The sequence below is a fragment of the Sorex fumeus genome, unplaced genomic scaffold (assembly GCF_029834395.1).
Source record: "Sorex fumeus unplaced genomic scaffold, SorFum_2.1 ptg000003l, whole genome shotgun sequence".
Classification (NCBI taxonomy): Eukaryota; Metazoa; Chordata; class Mammalia; order Eulipotyphla; family Soricidae; genus Sorex; species Sorex fumeus.
Genome location: NW_026606060.1, coordinates 52,539,110 through 52,565,504, shown reverse-complemented (window position 1 = coordinate 52,565,504; position 26,395 = coordinate 52,539,110).

The following is a 26,395-nucleotide window of genomic DNA, read 5'->3' as shown; positions in this document are numbered from 1 at the left end:
GGAGGTGACAAGACACATAACTGAGCATCCATGAATATTATCTCCCCTGAAGCATGTTCACTCTGAGAAGATGGGAACCCATGCTTCTGTGTAAATCGGTATCCAGCAACCAATCACTGCTCAGAACTGTTATTAAATGAATTGGTCTCCCTGGAAACCTAACCAAGGATTATCCATAAATTTTACAGATGAGAAAACTGAAAAGTATCCCAGGTATAAAGTTGCAAATTCTTAGATGTACTCTATTAGAGACACAGAGGGAAAATGCAGAGTGTAGACAATGGAATTCCAGATATGGGGTAAATCAAAAAAAAAAAAAGGTTTTCTCCTGTAGGCTTCCTTTGCCTCTAATAAACTTCAAATATCCATTACATTATATTGTGGAAATACAAATCAATCATCCCCGTTGCTTCAGAGGTAGAATAAATATGGTACCAACTGCATTTTATTACCGTCATTTCCTAACATCTCATTAGACCAGGCATTCTTGAAGGATTTTGTTTATCTCAACATCTTTGACATTCAGCAAATCTTCACAAAGTTTTGTTGCATATCACCATAAATGAACAGACAAGTGATTCTGTGTGACATTTTACATTCAGAAACACGTCTGCTTATGTTTATCTAATGTCATCTTCACATGACTTGTGCTGTTATATAAAAAACAAAATGAAACAAAAAAAAACATTCCATTTGGAGTATAAACATCTTAAATGCTTTTAGGAATTTTAGGTAGATGAAAATCATGAGGCAACTATGACCCAGACAAATGAGAAGGGGAAATCATTTTGTCCAGGGACAAACCAGCATAAAGGGGCAGAGTTTTCTGAGATCATTGTAGAGAGAAATAAGAAAACAAAGAGCTTCAGAGATTACATCAATGGTGCAGCATATAAGATGTTTGCCTTGTATGTGGCTGACCCAAGTTTGATCTCTGACACCACATACAATTCTCTAAGCGCTGACAGGAGTGGCCCCTGAGCACAGAGCCTTGAGAACTACTGGATAGGTTCCCAAAACAAAACAAAACAAGACAGAAGTTTAGAGGATCCCTGGAAATGGAAGGATTTACGCCATTGAGCAAGGAACCAATCAGACCCCTTGTGGTCAAAACGGTGGTGAAATGGCTTTGTAGGGATAGTATTATACCAACAATCCTTTTAATTTAGTCATGAAAAGAACTCTTCTTTCCTTTCTCAGTTAAAGCCAAAGCCAAAATAAAAACATAAATTCAAGACACTATTGGTCAATTCTATTCATCTAAATTCTTATTATTTGTAAGTTGGCCCTTTTAAAACACTCAAAACACCCCGTCTTCATAGTAGGTGGGTAAGGCCTAGAAGAGACTACAAAAAGGGGAGTCAGAATCATCAAATTCAAACATTTAGGAAATTGAGATGTTCTATGGAAGAAGGAAGATGTGCATGACCTATTACACTCTCTCTTAAAGAGAATAGCTTTAGTTTCCATTGGTGCTAGACTCTCTGAAGAAACTAAGACCTGATGGTCTCAGTGTCATGCCCAATGTTCACATGTAGAAACTGGTAGAAACAGAGTATAGTTAAATTCAGGACCTCAAATCTCCACCAATGGGAGGCCAGAAAGGGGCCGAGGTTTATAACCAGGAACCGGTCTTTTGGGCGGGTGAACAGATTCTGCCCCAATGTCCTTCAAACAGTGGACTCTGCAGCCTCTTGCTGACTACTCCTACCAGACCCTTGAGGTGACAGGAAATTCTGCCCCTTCCTTCCCTGAGAGCAGGGATAATGTTCCCCAGAGACCTCTAACGAAAAGTCAAAGAAATGGAAAAAAAGGGGTGCAGGGTAGGGGCTTGTTCTGTAGCTCTGCAGCCTCTGTAGTGGGTGAGAGCACAGCCCAGAGGGCAAACCTGGCATGCAGAGCCCCTCAAATATTCATCAGCAGTCCTCCCACCAACAGCCTCTATTAGGAACAGGCCCTGGCGTGTACAGGCCAGAACCACATGATGGAATGTTGCCTGCCTGTCAGCCTGTTCTCTCAGCACAGCAGCCTCACACTGGACTTGGTTCGGGTCATGCTTCTGCAGTGGCCAAGCCACTGTGGGCACCCTCCCTGCTGACCTGTTGCCTGCCTCAAGCACTGGCCTTGTAACAACAACCACTTAGACGTGAGGAGGCCTAAACTGTTGAGACCACAGCCCCATTCCAACAGGGTCTCCCTCCTCTCTTGCCCGAACCATGCACGCACACAGTAGGTCCAGAGCTTAGCATAGTCTTTGAAAGACAGGTCAGTGACTAAATTCATTCATGCAGTGGAGTGAAGAATTCTCCCACTCAATCCTCTTTGTCCCACAGAATCTAGCAATGCTACAAAGCCTGGTAAAAACTAGGACCAGGTAGATAGCTCAACAAACTGACTGCAGTACATGTCTTGCATGCAAGAAACCTAGGTTCAATCCTTCTCAAAGTACCACCAGGAGTGACTCCTGAGCATTACCCAAAGCAATCCCTGTGCCAAAAGTAGCCCCCCAGCACAGAAGGTATAGGGCCAAAACATTACAATTACAAAAATACCCTAATCAAGAAAAGAGTGTACTCAAAAAATAATAATAAGTTCTTGTAACTTGTGAATGGCAATTAGTCTTTATTAAGTATCTACTGTGTACCAAGCATCTCTAATCCTCATTCTAGCTTTTCAAGGTTGCTATTATAATTGTAGCCATAAAAGTTCAAGAGGATTAAGATCATTGGCTCATAAATTGGGAGGAAGCCACTTGAATCAACAGACTCTCTGATGCCTGACTACTTATCTGGTTCACCATGTGGCAAGGTTTGATGTAGGATGAGAAAGAAATTGGTTGTGGACTCAAAGACTGATGGGAGGTACCACCAAAGGAAGAACTAGACTGAAGGCCATGACTTGCAAAAGCTCTGCAGACCATGAAATCAGGGGGACCATGAACTTAGGACAATTTTTTTATCTTTGTTTGTACTAATTCTAACTGAAATGAACTCCATCATGAAAGTGGACCACAAACCACAGGAGGAGAAACAGTTCCTGGGACTTCGCAATGACCAGAAACCACAGATTTTTTTTTTTAACTTGTCAAAGCTTTACAAAATGTGAATTAGATTCATTGCCATTTTAAAATTATAGTCGTTAGAAGACTCCCTCTGATTCTTGTTATATAATATCTCGATCAAATATAGCACTCAATGAAAATGTTTGAGTGTTTTCATCTTTTGGGGACTCTATTTGAGGGGAGTTGCAGGGAGCGGGGGTCATATCTGGTGATGATCAGTGGTTGCTCCTGTCTCTGCACTCAGGAATTGCGCCAAGTGAGGGCTCAGGGAACCATATGGGATGTTGGATATGGAAGCTGGGTTGGCTATATGGAAGGCAAATGCCCTATCCACTGTACTATCACCCAGGCCCCTCTTGTGCTCTATTTAGTATGATTGATTTCTGGAATCCTGTGTATCTTTTGTAGACATTACGGAGCTGGAATCTATTAGGAGAATAATTCAGACTTCAGCACACTACCAAAGGATCGATGACACAGAAGAATTTACCAGTTTTTGGTTTTTTGTGGTTTTTTTGGTGAAGCAAGGTAGTTTATACTAAGCCTGATTTAAAAGATGTGAGGGGAGAGAAAATTTCTCTTGTGTCTTCAAGAGAGAACACAGGCTTCTCCAGAATGGAAATAGATAAGCAAAGAAACACAGAGACAAGCATATGAGATACATGTCCAAGAGAGAACACGAACTTGAAGAGCAAGCCCAATTAAGAGTTTAGGCTTAGAAAGTTCTAAGTATGTGGCACATCCTTCTCTCCAAGAAGGGAGCGACATGACACTCTCCATAACCATGCCACCAGACCCCACGCCAGGCTACTTCACTCAGGGCACCCCAGAGGGGGATGGGTGAGACCCCTCTCCGCCCCAAGAGACCCAGTCCCGGCAGCTGAAAACTTCCACAACTCAGCTGACGCCACACTCACAGCCCCTTTCCGCATGCTTGGGTGGAGCCTCACTCATAAGAGCATCTATTCCTGGACCGCCAACAGCATTTGACACGGTGTGATACTTCAAACCAAATACTCTACACATACTCCAGGATTACTGCACCACATTTAACAGGGTTCAAAATAGGAGGCAACCAATCTTAGAGGGAAATATACATTTTTTTACAGATGCATATCTGAAACACACAAGGCTCAACTTTTAAGAATACATTAGTGATCTCTTGTTGAAAGGCTCAATGGCCCCTGGGTGAAATACAACAATCCTCACACAATTTTCTTAACAAACAATTGTAGCACTGTAGCACTGTCCATCATTTGCTCGAGTGGGCCCAGTAACAACTCCATTTTGAGACTTGCTGTTACTGTGTTTGACATATTGAATACGTCACGGGTAGCTTGCCAGGGTTTGCAGTGTGGGTGAGATACTCTCGGTAGCTTGCCAGGCTCTCCAAGAGGGGCAGAGGAATCGAACCCGGCTCGTCTGGACTGGCTATGTGCAAGGCAAACGCCCTACTGCTGTACTATCATTCCAGCCTAAAAAACAATACAAAATATATTATTTCAGTTCTGCTTTGGGACGGGGATTGGGGTTTGGGATGGAAACATCCAAAATATCATGGTGGGAAGGTGTAATGAAGGTGGGATTGGTGTTTGAATATTAAATGTAATCAAATATTGTGAACTACTTTATAAAATTCAAAAGGTAAAGGTAAAGGCCCTCCCATTGTTCATCGATTTGCTCGAGCGGGCCCAGTAACGTCTCCATTGGAGACTTTGTTGTTACTGTGTTTGGCATATCGAATACATCACGGGTAGCTTGCCAGGCTCTGCCCTGCGAGCAAGATACTCTCGGTAGCTTGCCAGGCTCTCCGAGAGGGGCGGAGGAATCGAACTCGGGTCGGCCATGTTGGCTGCGTGCAAGGCAAACGCCCTACCGCTGTGCTATCGCTGCAGCCCCATAAAATTAAAAAAAAAAAAATTTTTTAAAGTTCTAAGTATATACGGTTTTTCCACTTTTAAAACACCATATACTTTGCTTCCATCAAACTATAATCCATTTAAATGCCATCTCTGGCTATCTCTTTAATGTAAATTTCCAGAAAACATACGAACTACAATAGCGGGTCTAGAATGGTGGCCTGGAAGGCTTTGCCTCAATCTGCAACCAGAGAAGCATCCCTGAATGCAAGTGTACCTTGGGCAGCTGGTTTGGAGGCAGTTTGCTCCTAAGTCTTAGAGAAAAAGTCTGCACAGCCTAAGGGAGGGGTTCTCAGCCTCCAGGCAGTTTCCCACATTCCCTGAAGTTTCTCAGTGAGGGAGGAAGGAGTAAGTCGCGGTTTTCATTTCTTTCCATTTAAGAGGGTTCAGAGGCAATTTCCTGGGGCAGCCAGCAGAAATGATGGGCACAGAAGGGCTGAAAACCACCTAGATGTATACTCTCTCGCAATATTATTTTTAATTTTTGTAGTTTCAGGAAGTGCTAAATTTTTTCATTGCTTCTAAAGCAATAATAGAGTTTTATCACCTACTCTTTTTTTTTGCTTTTGCTTTTTCTATTTTTAATGTCTTATTGAGATTCTGTGACTCATGATGTTTTTATTTCTGACATCAGAAAAAAAATCTAATTTTTTACAGCCCCTGAAAATTCATTTACAATCTATTTCAAATCTCTTGGTTTTATGATTTCTGGAGCGATAGCACAGCGGGTAGGGCGTTCGCCTTACAAGCGGCCAACATGGCCGACCCGAGTTCGATTCCTCCGCCCCTCTCGGAGAGCCCGGCAAGCTACCGAGAGTATTCGATATGCCAGACACAGTAACAACAAAGTCTCCAATGGAGACGTTACTGGGCCCGCTCGAGCAAATCGACGATCAACGGGAGGGCCTTTACCTTACCTTTACCTATGATTTCATGCAGAAAAGAACCCAAAATTTGGAGAATGCAGAAATGATTTCATGGCAAAAATGCATCTACCTTGCAAATGTTGAGACCATGACTTTGGTTCCTGGCACCATCAATAAACACCAACTGTGCTCCAACTGCTCTGCTATTTGGGACCCAGAGCCCTGCTGCTGGGAGTGCAAGCTCCTACACACAGCCAGGTGTGTGAACACCTTAGCCAAGCGTCCGACCCCCAGTGACAAGTGTGTACTCCAGTCTCAACTATCCCCAGCCAGCACTATTACTAGAATATGCAGGAGCACTGAGACACATGTGCAGCCCCTGGCAAGCTGTGCCTCAACCAATGTATATGACCCCTGTCATTGCCACAATGAAAAAAAATGGAATAGAAGGGGAATTTTTTTTTCCAGTGAGTAATGGAGTGTGGAAGAATGGGCCCTAGCTGGCAGTGAACTACTCCTGGCTTTGTGCTCAGGAATCACTCCTGGTGGTGCTCAGTGAGATATATGTGGTGCCAGGGATTGATCAGGGTCAGTCACATGCAAGGCAAGGTAGTCCAGTATCTTCTGTACTACCTCTCTGATCCCAGAAAGGGAAAATATTTTTAAAAGGGACCCAAAATGAAGGCGAGATGAGTAACAATGTATCCTGAGAGAGAAGCTCCTAATGGAGAAGGCATGAGGCTGTGTTCCTTAGATCTACTGCCGAGATTTCACCAATGCTGAGCAAAAAGTCAGGAGCCTGAGGAGTTCCCCACTTCCAGAAAAGGACAAGAGGTTCCACCACCTAAATTCCACTACTTAATCCAGATTCCTTCATAGGCCCCTGAATTCTTCTTTTCCCATCAGGAATGGAGAAGCAATCACCAACAAAAAATGGGAAGAAGCAGAAAGAAAGGGAAGGGGTTCAGAAGCCCTAGGAATTCAGGTTTTCTGATATCAGTCCCTCAGTTGATTAGGTTGAATGAGATCTCAGTAATGCACAGATTACCAAGATTATTTTAGGAAGTACTGGCAGAAGGAAAGTGGTGGATTACATGATACATAAAGAACTGGGAAAACAGGGGTAATAGCAGACCTGCTCCTCCAGGGCATCTCCTGTACTGGCCAGAAGGACAAGATTTTGGGAGATGAGGACCCAGTGGGGAGCAGAGAGAATTGAAAAAGGACAATTGGGGTCAAGCCGAAAGACAAGGGAAAAGCACTAGGTCTGTGGTCCGTTCCCCAGAAGGATTGGCCCATCAGGGTCCACAGTTTAGGCCAAGGGAACTAGATGGAGGAGGCTTCTTAGCTCAGAGGGTATGTGTGGTGACTTCTTGTTGTCCACTCAACATCCAGAAGCACATCTCCTACCTGGGACCTGTGATTGATCTGAGCCCAGTGCAATCTTCCTGGTAGCTTAGCCCTTCTTTCTTTTCAGTGACCCAGGACATTTGTAAACTCCGCCCATGCCAAGGGTAGATGGAAGGAAAGCCTACAGGTAGGCCTAAAGAAGGGGTTGGCCAGGGCAGGGAGATAGCTCAATGAGCTGGACCATAGGCTCTGCATACAGGAGGCCCAGGTTCAATCCCCAGGACTAAATGGTCCCCCGGAACTTTTAGAAGCAATTTCAAGCATTGAAATAGGACCTCTCCCTCCCCAAGCACCCTGAGTGTGATCCAAAATTTTTTTTTGAAAAAAAGAAAGATTGGTCAATGGGGAAAGAAGCTTATTAAAAAATAGCATATGCCCAAAATGAACACAGTGTCCTCATCAATTACAGCAGAAATGGTGATACCCAGAGTAAATGATGAAATACTTCTTAGTTCTTTCCATGACAGTCACATGTGCTAATTATGCCCACAGTGTACCAGCCTGAAAATTATGGACATAGACACAGCATAAAAACCAGTCATCAGGCTGTGTAAAGGAATCTTGCTTTCCTCGATTCTTCAACTCTTTCCTCTGGTTAAGTCACTGATTTAACAAATGTTTTAGAATGGCTAGAAGTGCCAAGTCCTGGCCCAATTGTGGAAGATGCTGAGATAAGCACGGGATAGCCCTCTGTCCTGCAGGACAGGGAAGCCATAGGCTCTATCATTGAGCTCACATTCTTCCACCCACAACCAAACTTTGGGGACCAAGAAGGCTCTGTGCTAAGTGCACAGTACATGTGCTGCCATTTTAGCTCATAGTGCCTTGCCCAAATTTCACACATAAAGGAAAAACAGATGCAACTTGCTCAAGATCACAGAAGTGAAAAAAGAACAACTTTTGGAAAAGGAGCTCTCTCTGCCTTGTTCTTTCTAGAAGACACTCAAAGAATCAAACTCTTCTGAAGCAATAGTCCAGGAGGAAAAAATACACTCTAATTTCTATTTCTTTGTTTGACCTCATTCCCTTGTTCTGATATTTTAGGGTGGGTGGTGAGGGCAGGAGGGTTGTTACAAGGAACAGTATGAAAGTCCCTGACTGGGGAGGCCTGAAGCAGCCACTTGAAGAGTGAGACTGAGGGGTGCATCTAGGGACAAGAAGTCACAAGCTGGGAAATTTTTGTCAGATGCCCTGGAAGGACTTGAGGTGAAGGGAGATGAGAAACTTCCTTGAAAATGGAGCTTGCTCTGCGTGAACAGGAATTTCATAAACAGACCCACTATCCAAAACTTGTCCCTAAATTTTGCAATTTTGCTAAATGTTATAATTCCAGGGGTTTCCTTTTGTTTGCAAGAAAAAGACAGTACCTCTTACTACCTTCTCTCTCTCTCTCTCTCTCTCTCTCTCTCTCTCTCTCTCTCTCTCTCAATGGATTTCCTTCCTGTCAGGTGGAGTGGAGTCCCAAACCCCATTTATTTGCTTTAGAGGCATAAAGAAAACCTGACGCATCTCACACCCCAGTGTGTCAGAGCAAATCTACACAGGTTCCAGCTGGTCAGCAGCCTGGGTAGAGCTGGCAACTTCCTGGGCCCCTTTGTCCTGGAGGACCGAAGCCTTCCAAGGCCTCTGGCCAAGAGCCGAACCTCAACCCGCAAGCAACATCTCTTCTGGCGGGGTGTCGGAAGGCACGATGCAGCTGGCAAAAGCGCAGCAATGAACTTGAGTGTGCCTGAAAGATGATAACAATAATTTATACACATCCACCAGCCTCCATTCCCCCTACGAGTCTTCCAGATTTTATGGCCATGACTCACCTCCGCTACTGCTGGGGGGATCACTCTGAGGGAGCTCATTGCCTTTTAGGCAAAAAAAAAATATATATATATATATACATATACATATACATATATATACATATATATGTATATATGGCTCATTACAAGGGAGGGAGACCCTGCCTGTCACGTGCTGTCCAGCTGACTTCATGCCTGGGCAGCAGAAATGCGATAAAACTCCCAAGTTGGTCCTTAGATTCTTTAAAGGCAGATTGCTCAGCCATGATCTCACAGGCGTGCGCCCCAGCCAGTGGCCCAGAGCCAATCTTTGAAACATGACCTAAGAGGGGGCTGGTGAATGAGTGGCGGGCTCTGGCACAGTTCAGCCAGAGTTGCTTTTCTTCTGAGGCCTCCTCATTCTTGGGCTGCCCAGGGAAGGCCTCCCCACGAGCAGCTGCTTGCTTGCCACAGAAGCAAACACACCTGACAGTGTTCCTTCACTTGCTTTTCCTCCCCCATAGCTGCACTTTAGCTTCTCAGAGACCGTCCATTCTTCTCTCAACTTTCACAGCGTTTCTCTCTGCCCTGGCCACTTGGCACTCAGCCATGCTTGCTCCCGTATTGCTATTCAACCCCTTCCATTCAGTCCATGTGTCTTTGGAGGCCTGATGGCCTGTGACTGGTCCGGGGTTTGGATTAAGAAGTGCTGTGGGTTTGTATTCCACATTTTTATAGTACTATGGCATGAATTTGGGCACCTTAGTTAAACTGAGCCTGGTTTCCTCATTTGTCACAATGAGGGAATCTCCCCGCAACCTATGTGGGCACAGACATAGACTCACTGCCTGTCTGTGGGGAAAATTACAACTTATAGTTGTGTGTGTGTGTGTGTGTGTGTGTGTGTATCCTAGGGGTGTGGCCTTGCTTCCCTATTTCCGCCTTTTTTCATTCCTGCGTTTACCTCAAAGCTGAGGAGACCTTTTCCAGCTCTAACTTCTGGGCAGTCAAATGTTATTGACAGCTGTTCGTCCCCAAGGCTGTGCCCAGTCTTCTTCCTCCCCCGGGTCAGTCATTATTCGAACCCGGGACTTGGCTTTCCCTGCATACACGCCCCAGGCGTCCTCTAGGACCCTGGGTCACTCATTGTCCCAAATGTTATTGATAGTAGGCAACAAATCATAGAGGGAAATATATAGATATAGATATAGATATAGATATAATTATAGATATATATCAGAGAGCCCAACAAGCTACCAAGAGTATCTCACCTGCATGGCAGAGCCTGGCAAGCTATCCATGGCATATTCAATATGGCAAAAGCAGTAACAATAACAGGTCTCATTTCCCTGACCCTGAAAGAGCCTCCAATATGACAGAGTTGGGAAAGACAAGTAAGGAGAGGCTGCTAAAATCTTAGTATTGGGACAAATGGAGACGTTACTGGCGCTCACTCAAGTAAATCAATGAACAACGGGATGACAGTGATACAGTGATGTATACCCTGCCCACAATATCTGATTGTGAGTGGGGTGGGCATCCAGCTAAGAATCTTACCAATTTCACAGCCACTGGTGAGGTGGCCTGGTTCAGATGCCTAAGTGATTGATGGTTTCTGAAGATTCCAAATTTTGGGATCCTGGAATGCTTTCAGAAGTCCTGTGGTACCTCTTAACTCTCTGTATCCAACCCAAATGTACCCAGCCCAATCAATAAAGGGCCAGAAATCGAAGCATTAACATCTATTCACACTCTCAGACCACAGAGCTCTTTTCCTTCCGCAGTTAACATAGAACTTCCTAGACCAAGCTTTTTAGCCTCTCCCAAAGCTTAACCTGACTTTGACAGTGCCCAGGGGTGCCTGGGAATGGAACTTGATTTTACCCCAGAGAAAAGGTAAGGAGTTCTGAGATCAAATCTCAGTTCTGTCATTTGCAAGTGCGAGTTGACAGGAAGACACACCCCTCTCTAAGCCTCAGTTTCTTTCCATTTCCACATTCTTTGAAGTGAAATTCCCTGGGGCCAAGTGAAAATACAGTGTGCTAGTAGAAGAAGCACCTGATTGCCTGCCAGGTAAGAGAGAGACAACCACAGGGCTGTCTTTAAAGAAGAAGTTTTAAAGCCTACCTGAAGTCTCTCCATCTGAACCCACAGTGGTGGAGGCCAGTATTGAACAAGGACACAAACAGCCCAAAATTGGATGTTAGGGTTTTCCCCAACATACGTCAGATAGGACAAGGAACTTACCACACATGGCATGTGTCCCTCCCATTAACGATTCCCCAACTAGCACTGAACTCGGTAGAAACCACAGCTAGTGCCTTTTTGGAGCTGGTGTCTTCTCCCTGGTGTTGGAGAAATTAGCTCTTCACACACCACAGGCCCAGCATCTCCACTTTCCTGGAGGCCATGAATTCACTAGTCAGCAGTCTGTGGTTCCTCAGAAATGCCGTGTCTCAACACTTCAAGGTTCCTGATTTAGGGAAGCCCACAATCAAGAAACAGTGACTGGGACCCCCTCACCTATGTCATGTTCTGGAGGTTCCCCCACGTTTCCTGGTACCACCAGAATCATCCGCCAGCTATGTCCAGTGTCCCACCAGTCTCAGGCTTCCTGGACTCAGCATCTATCCCTGGAGAGGATGTTCTATGACCTGGTCTCACAGACACAGAGATTCAATCCCATTTGAAGTCTCAAGTTGAAATCTGAGGAAACAAAACTTCCATGGTAGGTAGCATCACCAAAGCATGATCCCCAGAAGAGCAGTCATGGCCAGCCTGGCAACTCAGAGGAGGTGTGAGGTAAGAACTGCAGAGGTGAAAGGAGTATCATACCTGCCTGAAAATTAGGGGCTACTATGCAACCAGGCCTTAAAAACAGGGCCAAATTGGCCTCCTCAAGAGAAGAGTGGGAGCAGCCAAAACTCCAAGAAGGGGAGATATAGGACACATTCAGGGAACAGGAAGGCTGCAGTAATGAAGACAGACAGTAGGGAATGGGAGGGAGGGTGAAAAGCAAATAAATCCAAAGTCCAGCACAAAGAGTAGAAACAATTCTCCTTTCAGAGAGAAGGGTCTTGAAGTTTGGCTGACTGACTGCAATGAGAGACATTAGAAACACCACAGAGGAGCCCAAGATACCCAGGTGGAAGTGACATCAGTGACCCAGAAGTACAAAGAGAGGCCCTGGGACTAGAAGCAGGACCCAGGAAATGAAACAAAGAGAATAAACCCCAGAATATGGAAGATACAGTTACTAAATAGAGGAGAAAGAGAAAGGGTAGATCAAGATGAATCTAAGTTTTTTAAAACCTAAGTACAGAAATCACATCAACAGAGAGGTATCCATTTGAGGAAGGAAAGAAAAGGATGAACTAAAGGTTTGGGCCAGTGAGAAGGAGGTTAGGGAAGAGAGCAATTCAGTCATTTGCCTCTGCTGGCCTACAAAGGTCTAATCATGCTCAGAATTTCAATCAAGAACAAAACCAAAAGCCAAGACTGCCCTTAAGTCAGTCTGACTGCATGAATCCCAAGTTCTGTTTGGATCTTTCCGAGATGGGTCACACAGTGTTCCATGAGCACATGACCCATCCCCTACATTCTCCCTTGAGGGCAAATGTGACATATCTCACTCTATCCTCCATAGCCTGTAACAGGGAAAATTCTACCTTTCTTGTCTGAAATAGAAGATCAAGGAGCCTCTGAGTATCATTACCTGGGTCACACTTCAGCCTGTGCATAAGAGTCCAACTTTGTAGATGCCTTGTATAAATAATACCTCTGTACCACCACCTATGAAATGTGCCATGGTAGAAAGAAGAGATATGATATTTAGACTAAGGCTGACTCAAAGGTGAAGAGTCCAAGTAAAATTCACTAGACATCAACAAATGTTAACTTCTTAAGAGGGGTGCACAACACAGTGGATCAGGCTTCTTGATTTGTTCCACATGCATTAATTCCAGAAAGCACTTTCCTAAAGGAGTTCAAGTACATTGGATCCCTGATGATACCATGTTCACCTCATTTTTACCTATGGCATCATGAGAATGATCTCATTTTGACTTCATTTCTCTGACAAAGAATCCTAAAGACAAAACAACATGTTCTTCGCTCTCCATGACGCCATGTGCATGAAGCTTATGTAGAAGAGGTGAACTCTACTTAGACATTCCTCAAGAAGCCCTTTCTAGAACAATCTACCAATATAGGCAAGTAGAGACCTGACAACAATTTTTTTAAAACAGACTCAATCTTTTTTAATCTGGGAGAGTGCCCTTTTAACCAAGATATGTAAAGAAACATAAATCTCAATACCAAAAATTCAAAGATGTGGAAAATTCTTTATCTTTTAACTAAACTACACAAATTGATTGCAAATGCCCCATTCAAAAAAATGGATTATGAGCACTGGTAAATATTTCTGTACCCGACATACTGTTTCAGCCACCTGTCAGGTCAGATTGGACCAAATAAGGAGAAAAAGAAACGTAAATTCTTTGAAAAGAAAGCTGAGAAGTTAAAGGGAGGTTGGAGAGGGAGGAAACTGAGGTAGAGGGAGGAATTAGGAAAGATTGAAAGTGACAGGAATTTCCAAAGAAAGAGATTAAGATAACAGAAGTCAGCACAATTGCCAGTGTGACAGGAATGAGAGAGGAGACTACAGTGAAAGGGCTGATGAGGAGGAAACAGATACCTGGAAGATGGAGGCAGGTGGGAGCACACGGGGGGGGGGGGGGGGGGGGTGGTGGTGGAGTTGGGGGGGTCTCCTGCTGGGAAGAAGTATTGATAAAGAGAACTATAGCCATTCTGTGAAAGAAAAATAAATTGCAGGGTGTTAAGAACAAGTGAGGGAAGATGAGACATCAGGGGTCTGTTTTCTGTTGACTACCCAGTGGTGAGAAAGAGATATGGAAATGTGGTGACCAGATGCACAGGACTCAGTAAAATCCCTCCCTTGGAAAAGAAGTTCAACATCAGCCTCTATTGGTCAAGAGTCTCATTTCTTGTTGAACCAAAAAGAGTTCACTCCCACCCCCTTTGAGGGCAGGACTTTGTGTTTGTTTTTTTAAAAAATATATTTTTTTATTTAATTAAAAATTGTGATTAACATTATTTATTTGAGTATTTGAGTTTTTCAGGATATGATATCCAACACCAATCTCACCACCAGTGTCAACTGTTCTACATCAGTGTTCCCATACTCCATCCCCCCTCCTCCCCAACTCCTCCATGGATATATAGCTTCCACATCACCAGCATAACCAAAGCCCCCATCCCTGCTCTCCCATTACTTTCCTTTTTCATCTTCTTCCTTCCCTACCCCATTCCCCACCCCCGCTTGATTTCTTTCCTTCTCTGTCCTTCTTAAGGGCAGGATCTTGTTGAACATCCCTCTAGTCCCTAGTGTTTAGGCCACTTCTGGAAGGCCAGTCAGAGCAGATTGATTGGGCCTATCAAGAATGAAATTAGAGACTAAGTTGAGGCCATGGCCAAGTGGACAAGCAGATTCCCAGAGTCCTTGATTCTACCCCATGCTGACACAAGACTCCCAGGAGAGCAGCACTAACTCTTGTGGCTACCTACTGGCCATTTCTTGGCAGGAGAGCCAGATGACAAGTCCTCCAGGTTGGTTCTCGGGGCTAGGGGTGGTTTTTCCATGGTGCTCACAGATTGTTCCTGTCATGGGACAGCTTGAACTGTTATCTCATTAACTCACTCGAGTTATCATTCAACATAGCAGAGTGCTTCATGATACAGACTGCCATTAGGTGAGACTGCATTGACACTGTCCTTTGACTTCCTTGCTGTGTGTGTCCATAGGCAAGTTATATGAGATTTCTTGGGCTCTGTTTTCTCATTTCTTTCAGAGAAATAAATATCGAATGATCCCAATGAGTTGTGATAAAACCTAGATGAGATTGAGTGATCTGACTAAATCCTGGTCAAAGTCGACTTGTAGTAAATTATAACTGTCACCAAGATAATGATAATTACAGTGATGACAATGAGGAGGAGGAGAAGAATGGCAATGAGAAAGATTTCAGTTTTTATTTTTCTCATCTGTTTTAGAATTGTTAGTGTGGGAGTGAGGGAGGTTTCTTCTTCACTTAAGCTCATTCCTTCCAGGGATGGAGAGATGGCTTAAGGGGCTGGAGCACCTGCTTTGTTTGTGAGTAACCTGGGTTCCATTCCTGGTATCACATGGTCCTCTGAGCACTGCCAGGAACAATACTATAAACATGGAGCTGGGATCCACCCCCTATGCACTGCCAGACATGACCCAAACTCAAAGAAAGAAACACACAAAAAGACAATTTCTTCCATGTAGGATAGGTGCCACCTTACTCCTGGTTTCTTTCTCTCCCACCCTCATTGACCCCATGGGAGAAAGAGGGATGTTTTTATTCTGGCAAGTTTGGAAACAGAAATCTGGAATGGACAGCCAGCCCTCATCAGTAACAAAGATGGCACTGTAACTCCATCTTCAACTGCCAAGTTTTTTGCTTTACTTCTTAATCAGTTCATAATTTTAGTGGGAAAAAAAATGAGGTGCTATTTATTGGGTGCCTCTCAAATTCCAACAATTCTAAATAATGATTTGCATACACATAGCTGGGATCTGACTGTGCCGGTTCAGTGAAACATTTCAAAGCGAGCACTGAATTTTTTTCTCCTCTTCCCCATCAACATTCCAGATACTTGATGGCCCTATGATTTCTAACAGAAATTTACAGTTTCATTATATAAAAAGACAAAAATAGGGCTCTTTGCCCTTTACTCTTCATAACCCATTACCCCCCTGGAGCCAAGGTTAGGAGATTTCATTACCACTGCTTACTTTTTGTTTAGATCATCCTTCCCTGCTGAATTCCAGATCCTTATCCAGGCTCTGGTGCAGGCAAGGGCTTCTTTTATGTGGTTTTTTTCTTTATGGGTTTCTAGGGCTCAGCTACCTTGGGTAAACTAAAAGCATCTTTGGCTCCCTGAGGATCACAGGGTTTCATTTGTGTAGGATGACTCTTGTTTGGAAATGGTGATTGCACGGAGCAGAGATGCTGAGATTTGGGGGGTGGGGGTGCAGAGCATTCCAGCTCAATAAATCAATCCCCTTTTAATTGTGTCCCCGTCAGTCAACATTCTTCCAGAAAGGGAGGGCTGGGAGCTTGTTAGCAGAGTGATTCCTTGTTCCCTTTGTGCGCTGATCTGATTGTCAATCACATTAAGCCACAGCCTGGAGAGATTGTGCAGAGGCTGCTGCCTCGATTCCCATCAGAAGAAGGAAGCCAAATAGAACATCCCTGTGCTTGGCTCAGAGTCGGAGCTTCTGAGAAATTTCAGCCAGGGTTTTAATCTCTATGTCGACAATTGACTTCTAACCGCAGTTGGTGAAATTGGCCTCCTCCCTTTACATAGTTTTGCTTTTCTCTTTCTTTCTATTAGTAAACATAAATGGCACCCAACAAATATACATGTACTGAAGTGTTAAAGATCATTTGTAATTCAAACGTTGCATATTTCTAACACCTTCACATTGAGGATCCTTAAATTACTGGCTATGTTTTTCTAAGTACCGTCCAAAGGCTGTTAGCCAAAAAGCCTCTATTTGGCATCTAAACTTTATTTTTCCTCCTGACTCTCTTGTGCTTCCAGCAGTAGATTTACACCCACGAGGTGAATTAAAAGCTTAGGCATATTATATTAGCCGTATTATTAGCAAATGCTTGAAAAATTGGAATATCTAACAGTGCTTTGGGTCTGTTTTGTTCTGCTTCTCAAGTTTTAGCACACAGAGAATCCTGCAAAAATGTGGGTTTTCTTGCAAAACGTGGATTCTTGTTCTAGAGGTTTGCAGGCCTCAGCAATTTGCATTTCTAATAAGCCCCTGGTGAGGTCAACACTGCCCAGGCCAGGAACCAAACTTTATGTAATAAGGATCAACAGCAGACTTACATTTGCATCTGACTAAGTATTCAAATCCCTCATCTGGGATCTGTACTGCCTCCAACCAACCAGGGCAAGTGATTTCAACTTTGTAAGCAAAATTTTCTTATCAGTATCTCAAGAGATAATGCTTGAATGTACTTAAAACAGTACTGAGCAGAGAGGATGCATTTAATAACTGCTATTCCACACCAGATACAGCCTGCAACCAATCTGTCCTATTGGCTACTTTTAGAAACAGAAATACTAAAATCAGGACAGCTGTTAATTTCTGAACTGTCTTTGGCTATGGTTTTTTTTTCTTTTTTTAAATTTATTTAACAATTCTTTTATTTTATAAAGTACTTCACAATAGTTGATTACATTTAATATTCAAACCCCAATCCCACCACCATTACACCTTCCCACCACCATATTTCGAATGTTTCCATCCCGAACCCCTACCCTTGCTCCAAAGCAGAATCGAAATAATATATTTTGTATTGTTTGTTATGAAAAACCGTTGAAAATGCTACAAAAAAGTTTCCTTAGAGGAAAAGTGTGAAGATTGTTGTATGTCCCTCAAGGGACCATAAAGCCCTTCAATGAGATCACTATCATGTTGTTAAAGGTTGAGCCTTGTGTGCAACCTTTAAATATATATATATAAATATATATTTAATATATATGTAGCACTGTAGCACTGTCCTCCCGTTGTTCATCTATTTGCTTGAGCGGGCACCAGTAATATCTCACAATAAATTGTGAGGCTTGCTGTTACTGTTTTTGGCATATTGAATACGTCACGGGGAGGAGCTTGCCAGGCTTTACAGTATATTTAATATATATATGTATATCTGTAAAAAATATTACCCTATAAGATTGGTTGGGCTGGAGCGATAGCTCAGCGGTAGGGCGTTCGCCTTACAAGCGGCCAACATGGCCGACCCGAGTTCGATTCCTCCGCCCCTCTCGGAAAGCCCGGCAAGCTACCGAGAGTATTCGATATGCCAAAACACAGTAACAACAAAGTCTCCAATGGAGACGTTACTGGGCCCGCTCGAGCAAATCGAGGATCAATGGGAGGGCCTTTAAGATTGGTTACCTCCTACTTTGAACCCCATCAAATGTGGCACAGTACTCTTGGAGTATGGGTAGGGTGTGTGGTATGAGGTGTAGCATGGCAGTAAATGAGGCCACCCTGTCCAGGGTGAGGCTCGGCCTAAATGGGTGGAAAATGGTCATGAGCATGGCAGTCGTTGAGTTCTGGAGGTTTTCAGCTGCTGAGGCAAGGTCCCTTAGGGAGGAGAGGGATCTCACCTGCACCTCTCCAGGGCGCCCCCATGAAACAGCCTGGTGCGGGGTCCAGTGGCATGATTATAGCTAGTGTCATCTTGTGCTCCCTTGACTGTTTTTAGTACCATGGAAAAATTGAAAACTCACAATAGCAACTCCATGGAACACCTTATCCACTGGGTGGGTGGGTGAGGGGAACCTCTGATCTCTGTCATATATTTGACAATAAGAAATTACTAGACACCTGTATAGCAGGTGATAAGCCTAGAGATAATTAAAAGTTTCTTCGAAATATTTCTGCATCAATAAAGATTTCATTCACCTCTACATTACTCCAAACACCTCTGTGCTTCCAACCTTTTAAATGGAGTGACAGCAACTCACTATAGTGTCTTCTGAATGGACTCTGTGAGTTCATCTATCTCACATCATTGGGACAATGTTTAGAAGAAAATGTGTTCAACAAAAATCAGCCTTTACTATCATCCTCTATCATTATACTTAGAAATGGTTTTATTTAAACTCTACACTCAAGAGAGGATTACTACTGCTAATTTGTAGATGTCTGAACTTTGAGCAGCCGTAATCCTGGGTCTGGTTAACCTAATCCCCCCTAAGAAGTTGGATTACAAAACTGCCTCATCATTCTGTCCCTGTTCCTCTTCTATAATCTGACCCAGAACAGCTCTCAGGTTTGCTACACTCATGGTAATTAAAGCATAACATAAAATATAACAAATGCTCGCTGAGAACTAGATGGGGGTAGCCTGCAGAGTGCATGATCAGGGTTATTCACAAGCTGCAGATACAGATACAGAAAGGTTTCACAGCCAGTGATGAGGAAATCCAGGATAATCACCCAGTTCTATATGACTTCAGACCCCACAAAGCAACCCTTATCCTCAACTGCCAACAGACAATTCATGGACTTGCAACCCACAATGGAGGAATCCTTGCAATGGCATGCATTATCCCAATAATGCCCTCTGACGTCCTGATGGATCCATCACATCCTCCAGAACGGCAATGGAGAAGATTATCCATGACTTCTACTCAAATCTCTTCGATAGCCATGTCCACTTGCCGACATACCAAATTCCACAGGATGGATATGTCGTTCCCAACGTTCTCCCTTCCGAAATCTGACACGCCATTTCGTCGGTAAAGAAACAAACAGCAACCGGCCCAGACAAGGTCAGACCTGAACACCTGAAGAACCTGCCGTCAGTACTCATCAATACACTGGCTCGGCTCTTCACTCGCTACCTGTCTGAATGCAAGGTTCCGTCCCAATGGAAAACCAGCAGGACCGTACTACTGTTCAAGAAGGGAGACATCCATGACATTAGCAACTATCGCCCCATCTGCCTATTGTCTGTCATCTACAAGTTGCTCACTCGAGTCATCCTAAATAGGATTGGCAGAACACTAGATGAAGGACAACCATGCGAGCAAGCCAGGTTCCGCAAAGGATTCAGCACGATCGACCATATCCACATGATAACCAAGCTCATTGAGGTTTCTCGGGAGTTCAAGATGCCGCTCTGTCTAACGTTCATTGATTTAAAGAAGGCCTTTGATTCTGTTGAGATGGAAGTGGTCATTGAAGCTCTAGCCAATCAGGGCATTCAAGCCCAATACATCAGGATCCTCCGTGAGCTGTATTGCGGATTCACTACCAGGATATCACCATTCTACAAAGAAGTGATCGTTGATGTCAAGAGAGGGGTGCGGCAGGATGATACCATTTCACCGAAACTCTTCAGTGCCACCCTCGAGAACATCATGCGATGACTGGAATGGGAAGGAATGGGAGTGAAGATAGATGGTCGGCAACTACACCACCTCCGCTTTGCTGATGACATTGTTTTAATAACACCAAACTCAGCCAAGCTGCACAAATGCTGGCCGACTTTGACCATGAGTGTGGAAAGGTGGGACTACAGCTGAATCTTACGAAGACAATGTTTATGAGAAACAGCCTCGTTCCTGATGCCCCATTCGCTCTCAACGGAACGACCATCTCCGAATGCAACAGCTATGTGTACCTAGGTCGAGAGGTCAACATGACAAATGACCTGGCACCCGAGCTGCGCAGGAGGAAGAGAGCGGCTTTGAACGCCTTCAAGAACGTCATAGAAATAGCTAAGAGGACGAAGAACCTCCGGCTCCGAGCACATCTCTTTGATTCCACTGTTCTTCCTGCATTAACATATGCCTCAGAGACCTGGGCCCTACGCAAACAAGATGAGAACGCTATTCAGGTCTCCCAAAGAAGAATAGAAAGAGCTATGCTTGGAATATCACGTTTCACTCAAATGAGAGAAAGAATCTGGAGTTCTGACATCCATCGACGATCAAGAATCAGGGACGCTGTCTCATTTGCCAAGGTGTCGAAAATCAGATGGGCTGATCACGTAATGAGATTTAAAGACGACCGCTGGACTAGAGCTGTTGCGGACTGGATTCCACGGGATGTCAAAAGACTGCGTGGCCGCCCACCTACCAGATGGTCAGACTTCTTCGTCAAGATCATGAACGATCGGTTTGAGGCCCTTCATGTTCCCTGAGCAAACAGATGCCATTGGGCTACACTAGCACGCGACAGGGACAAATGGAGACGTTACTGGCGCCCGCTCAAGCAAATCGACGACTAACGGGAAGTTAAGTGAAGTGATCACTTAAGTGATTAAGTGATCCCAATATTGAGTACCTGACACCTCATAATTGGGAAGGGGGGGAAGGTCTTCCTGGACCTTTGCTCTCTTGTGATCTCAAACACACACACACACACACACACACACACACACACACACACACGCAGAGTAAGTAACATTAACAACTGCTTCCAGGAGAACAAATTAGAAACCAAAGGCAGAGGATAGCCAGGTCATGTCATGAACAACAGCAGAGATGTTGGATTCTCTTCTGGCAAATTAATCTACCTTTACCTAAATTCTTAGTATAGGTCATGGACTATGGGCCATGATCACCCAATGCATAGTAGCTGTACAGGTTTTATATAACAGTTCTGGAGTAAAATTTAGGGCCTGGGGATAAATTTTTGTAAGCTCTTTTTAATTCTTCATTATGAGGAAATAAGTCTCCTTCCCACTCATTTGAGGGTTATAAAATCATAGCATGAGACTATTACCCAAGGACAGTAGAAACAAGGGCACCACAGTTAGAAGCTTGCCACAAGTGGCTGTTGGGTGTGGGGGGGGGGACGTTAGGACAGAGAAGAGACCACTGTGACAATGGTAGTTGGAAAAAACCACTCTGGACAATTGAATTGAGTGCCAAAAGTAGGTAAGGGAATATATATGATAACCTTTCAGTACCTGTATTGCAAACCATAATGACCCAAAGTGGGAGAGAGAGGTAGGGGGAGGGGAGAAAGAGAGAGAGCCTTCCATAAACAAAGACTGGGGGTGGGGAAGGAGGGAAACTGGGGGCATTGGTGATGGGAAATGTACACTGGTGACAAGGTATTGTAATATTGTATGATCAAAATCCAATCATGAACAATTTTGTAACTGTGTATCTCACAGTGGTGTAATTTAAAAAAATAAATTAAAAATTTAAAAATAAGTCTGCTTCCTTCTTTAGCTGCCCACCCATCTATATTATAACTCTTAGCTGAGACCATTGTGAGAGACTCACTATAGCAAAGGAAACCATGTCAGGCACCCATCTATCAACACATCTTAAGACTAATTGTTATATCTTGGTTTGCATTTCTTCATCCCTAAAATATTTCCTGACTCAGGTAACAATCTCAAAGTCCAATTGCACTTTTTTTCCTTACTCAGGATATTGAGAATTTGTATTGTGCCCATCAAAAATACAAACTTTGTCTCTTCTATTACTTTAAATATAGCTTTTGACCTCTACTGAGAATGCCCCACCTGTGAAGACAATATATAATAAACAAGAGACTTTGCCTTGGGGAAATAGTGAAGCAGCTAAGCAAAATTCACTTATTAACTTCTATCTCACAGTAGATTGAATTTTTAATATCTGGAAAAACAAAGTTCTCTTTTCATCCAAGCTGTGGCTATATTTTATTTTCATGAGCAGGCTATCAGAGGACGAGAGCTGAAATGGAAGGGGATAGGCTTAAAAGTCCTGCTCTAGTCATGAATAATTGTGATTCTTCAGGTAAAGTTCCCATCTTTGGAATTAAATGTTCTACAGAAGAAAATGTTCTACAGGAGAGTTACAACTTTATAGGGTCACTGCAAGCCTTAACTAAAAGGATGACACGTGTATATGCAAAATGAGACCACCATAAATGTCATTCATTATTAATTGGGTGACCATGGAGCTCACCCTGGAAGCTCCCCACTGAATGCAACTTCAATTTTATTCTGATTTCACTGAAGACTATCAGACATAGGCAATAAGGTAACTACATCAAGACCTTCCTTCCCATCTTGAATCAAGGCTTCAAATCTTTTACATTAAATTTTCCATTAAAGCAATACAAAATTAGTGGTTTCGGTTCTGTTTTGGGGGCACGTGGGTGGAAACATTTGAAATAAGGAGGTAGGAAAGTACCATGGTGGTGGGATTGGCGTCTGACTATTAAGTGTAATGAATTATTGTGAACAACTTTATAAAAATAAAAAAAGGTAAAGGTAAAGGCCCTCCCGTTGATGGTCGATTTGCTCGAGCGGGCCCAGTAACGTCTCCATTGGAGACTTTGTTGTTACTGTGTTTGGCATATCGAATACTCTTGGTAGCTTGCCGGGCTCTCCAAGAGGGGCGGAGGAATCGAACTCAGGTCGGCCATGTTGGCCTCTTGTAAGGCGAACGCCCTACCGATAAAAATAAAATAAAATTTAAAATAAATAAATAAAAAGTTTATATTAAATTCCATTTTATGGCAAGGTTGCTTCTAAGAGCAAAGGAATTAAAAATAGATTGGTGCATGGAACATAAATTCTTGACTTGTGTTTTCTCCTCTGACTTACATTTTCATTTAGTCATGCTCCCCTTACATTTTTTTTCTTTTGGGGTCACACCCAGCAATGCTCAGGGTTTACTCCTAACTCTGCACTCAAGAATTACTCCTAACAGTGCTCAAGGGACCATATGCGATGCTGGGGATCGAATCTGGGGAGGCTGTGTGCAAAGCAAATGCCCTACCTGCTGTACTATCACCCTGGCCCCTCCACTTGCATTTTTAAAATGATCTTTTTAAAAAAAAAACAGAAAATATTTATGGAGCACAACATATGTGTTTTTCACTAATCTCAGCTTGGAAGATACAGAAAAAGACAGCGGGGGACATCCTGGTGGTAAGTCAGGCAATAAAATACATAAATAAAGAGACCACAGTAACACCTTGTAGCTAGTGCTCTGGGAACAGACAATAAAGCAGAATTGTGTGCAAGCAATTGGGGATGAAAGGGGAGATAATTTTAGATTATTGGTCATGGAAAATGAAATATGTGGGGAAAAAGGCATGTAAAAATATGAAAGGGCATTCTAGGTGCTAGCCAAAAGGCCAGGGCAAAGACCATGGGGTGAGGAAGAATTTTCTCTGTTCCAGGAGCACACATAAGGGGCTGTGGGGTGAAGAAAGTGACCCAATCAGAGAGGACTTGGAATAAGATGTAAGGGCTAGTCTCAGAGCAATGCTGAGGTTATGAGAAGCAGTGTGTATCTGGTCTAAGAACAAGAAGAAGCCAAGGAAGTGTTTAAAGGAAGAAAGTGATGTGATCTGATTTTACCTTTACATCACTTTGTTTATATGCAAAGAATGGGCTGGGTGGGACCATATGGAAGCAGAGAGACCAGTTAGTGACTATAAAAGCTAAAGAAAGAGACTTGAGTGGGAGAAATGGCCCCAGTGAGAAACAGATGGACTTGCAATGCACGTTACGGGTTCTACCTCCCTACGTAGTCCTATGAGAAAAAGGGAAGAGGGTATTTCACTACAGCAGCTCTAATGTTTGCAGTAATCTATTACTGGATCAAAACTTTGATTTTGTCCATTACAAGGTCTGTTAACCCTGATCTTAATCAGAGTTAAAAGCATTAGAAAAACTTGCTTTGAATTCTCAGTGGTAACTTCCACAGAGTGACATAAAATGAAAAGTGCCTCTGGAGATGTTTATCGATGACAATAGACAGAAAGATGAAAGGGAGGACCAAAGTGCTCCAGTGTCCTGAGTCAGTGAAGAAGTCTGGCAAAGTTGTCAGGAGATCTTCAAGACAAAGTTAACCTTCATTACTGCCCTACACCCTGTGTCTACAGAAATGTGTTTGTCTCATTTTCCCTGATACTCTCAGAAGCTGACTATGGGGGACCATGTATGGGACAGAGCAGTGTCCACCAGGACACAGCAAATAGAACAAAATTGGCTCTGAAGACACATTTAACCCCATAGACAGACTTTAGATTTAGGAGAGAAGGAATAGCACTGTAGCACTGTCCTCCCATTGTTCATCAATTTGCTTGAGCGGACACCAGTAACATCTGCATTGTGAGACTTGTTGTTACTGTTTTTGGCATATCGAATATGTCAGAGGGAGCTTCCCATGGTCTACCATGCGGGTGGGATACTCTCGGTAGCTTGCCGGGCTCTCAGAGAGGGATGGGGGAATCAAACCCAGGTCGGCCATGTACAAGGCAAACACTCTACCTGCTGTGCTATCGCTCCAGCCAGGAGAGAAGAAATAGAGAAAACAATGTCTGGTTCAGTTGGAAGCCATATTCTCCAACCTAGCTTTGGATACAAAATGAATATGGTATATGAATCCCAGTTTATTAAGTGTCTCTTTCTCAGATTGACTGGAAGGAATGGATATAAGTAGCATCTCAAAACTTCAGTGAAGCCAGGCCTGAGGCACTTAAATTATTTACCCAGGATGATTTGTGTTCACACCTCTGTTTGTGTGGTTAGATGCTTAGATGTATCTAGGGCCTTTTCTCGAATAGCAACCTCAAGCAGCTTTCCAAAGTTCCTTATTTTCTCTGCCTTTAATTGTTATGCAGCTTTTAAAGACATTTCATAGACATTTGCCTTACTCCTGCCCCTGCCGACCTAGAGACTTGGGAATGTCAATAAAGGTGGGAGGTAGGGAGTAGAGGGGAAGAGACCCGAGCCTATCTTGTTCTAGTTCTCTGAGTTACAAACAGGGTCCTCAGTTCAGAAGTTGTGTATTCGCACCCAAGAATTAGAATTATGAGCTGGTCAAGCCTCCACCCCAGCATGGCAGTCCCCACCCCACCCCTTCCTAGGACTTTCCTTTAATCATGCAAGATTGTGGCTTCTTCCTCCCCCTCAGCCCTTCATTATCTTGGATGACTGGCACATGTCCAGTGGTGATCACTGCATCCTTTGACCTTCATCTCCAAATACTTCCATCACACTTCTGCTCCAGTCATGTGTTTCTGTGGCCTCACGTGGACCCATCTTCATGAAGGACTGCTCTACCTCTGAATAGTAAAATCAGACAACCTGCTCTGTGTGTGTGTGTGTGTGTATGTGTGTGTGTGTGTATGTGATTCAAGGATCAACCATCTCCCCTGTCCTTGCCCCACTGGGTTAGTCTTGTCCAGCAAAACCTGGCTGTCAGACAATCCCAAACTCACCTTTGTTCAGTGGGGATCACTTATTTATTTATTTATCCATTAAGATTTTTTTTTTGCTTAATTCCCAAAGTATTTTGATCATGATGTAAAATAGCAATTTGTTTTTCTCTAAACCCATGTTGATTTGCTCTTCCTTTGAAGAGCTCACGTCTGAGTGGAGAAGATCTGTCAAGTGCTGGGTGCAATGACAGAAGGTAGCTCAGGACACAGAGGGTGCACAGAGGAAAGGCTCTCACCTTGTGCTTCAGAGGAGTAAGGTCAGGAAATCCTGACTCCTGATGTCTCCAGTGAGCCTCAAACTATGGTACAGAGCCTGTAGACAAAGTGGAACTGGGAGATGTCCCACGGAGAGGGCTCAACCTGAGCAAAGGCAAGGAAGTGACAAGAGCAGAGCAGGTGTGGAACATGCAGGGCAAGTTATTTGCTGAAGTGTGGAGTTCGCAGCATGGAGTACAAACAAACACACAGACTATGTCAGGTGGAGTGTTCCAAATCAAGAACGCCTCATAAAATTCCAGAGATGATGTCACCAATACACCAGG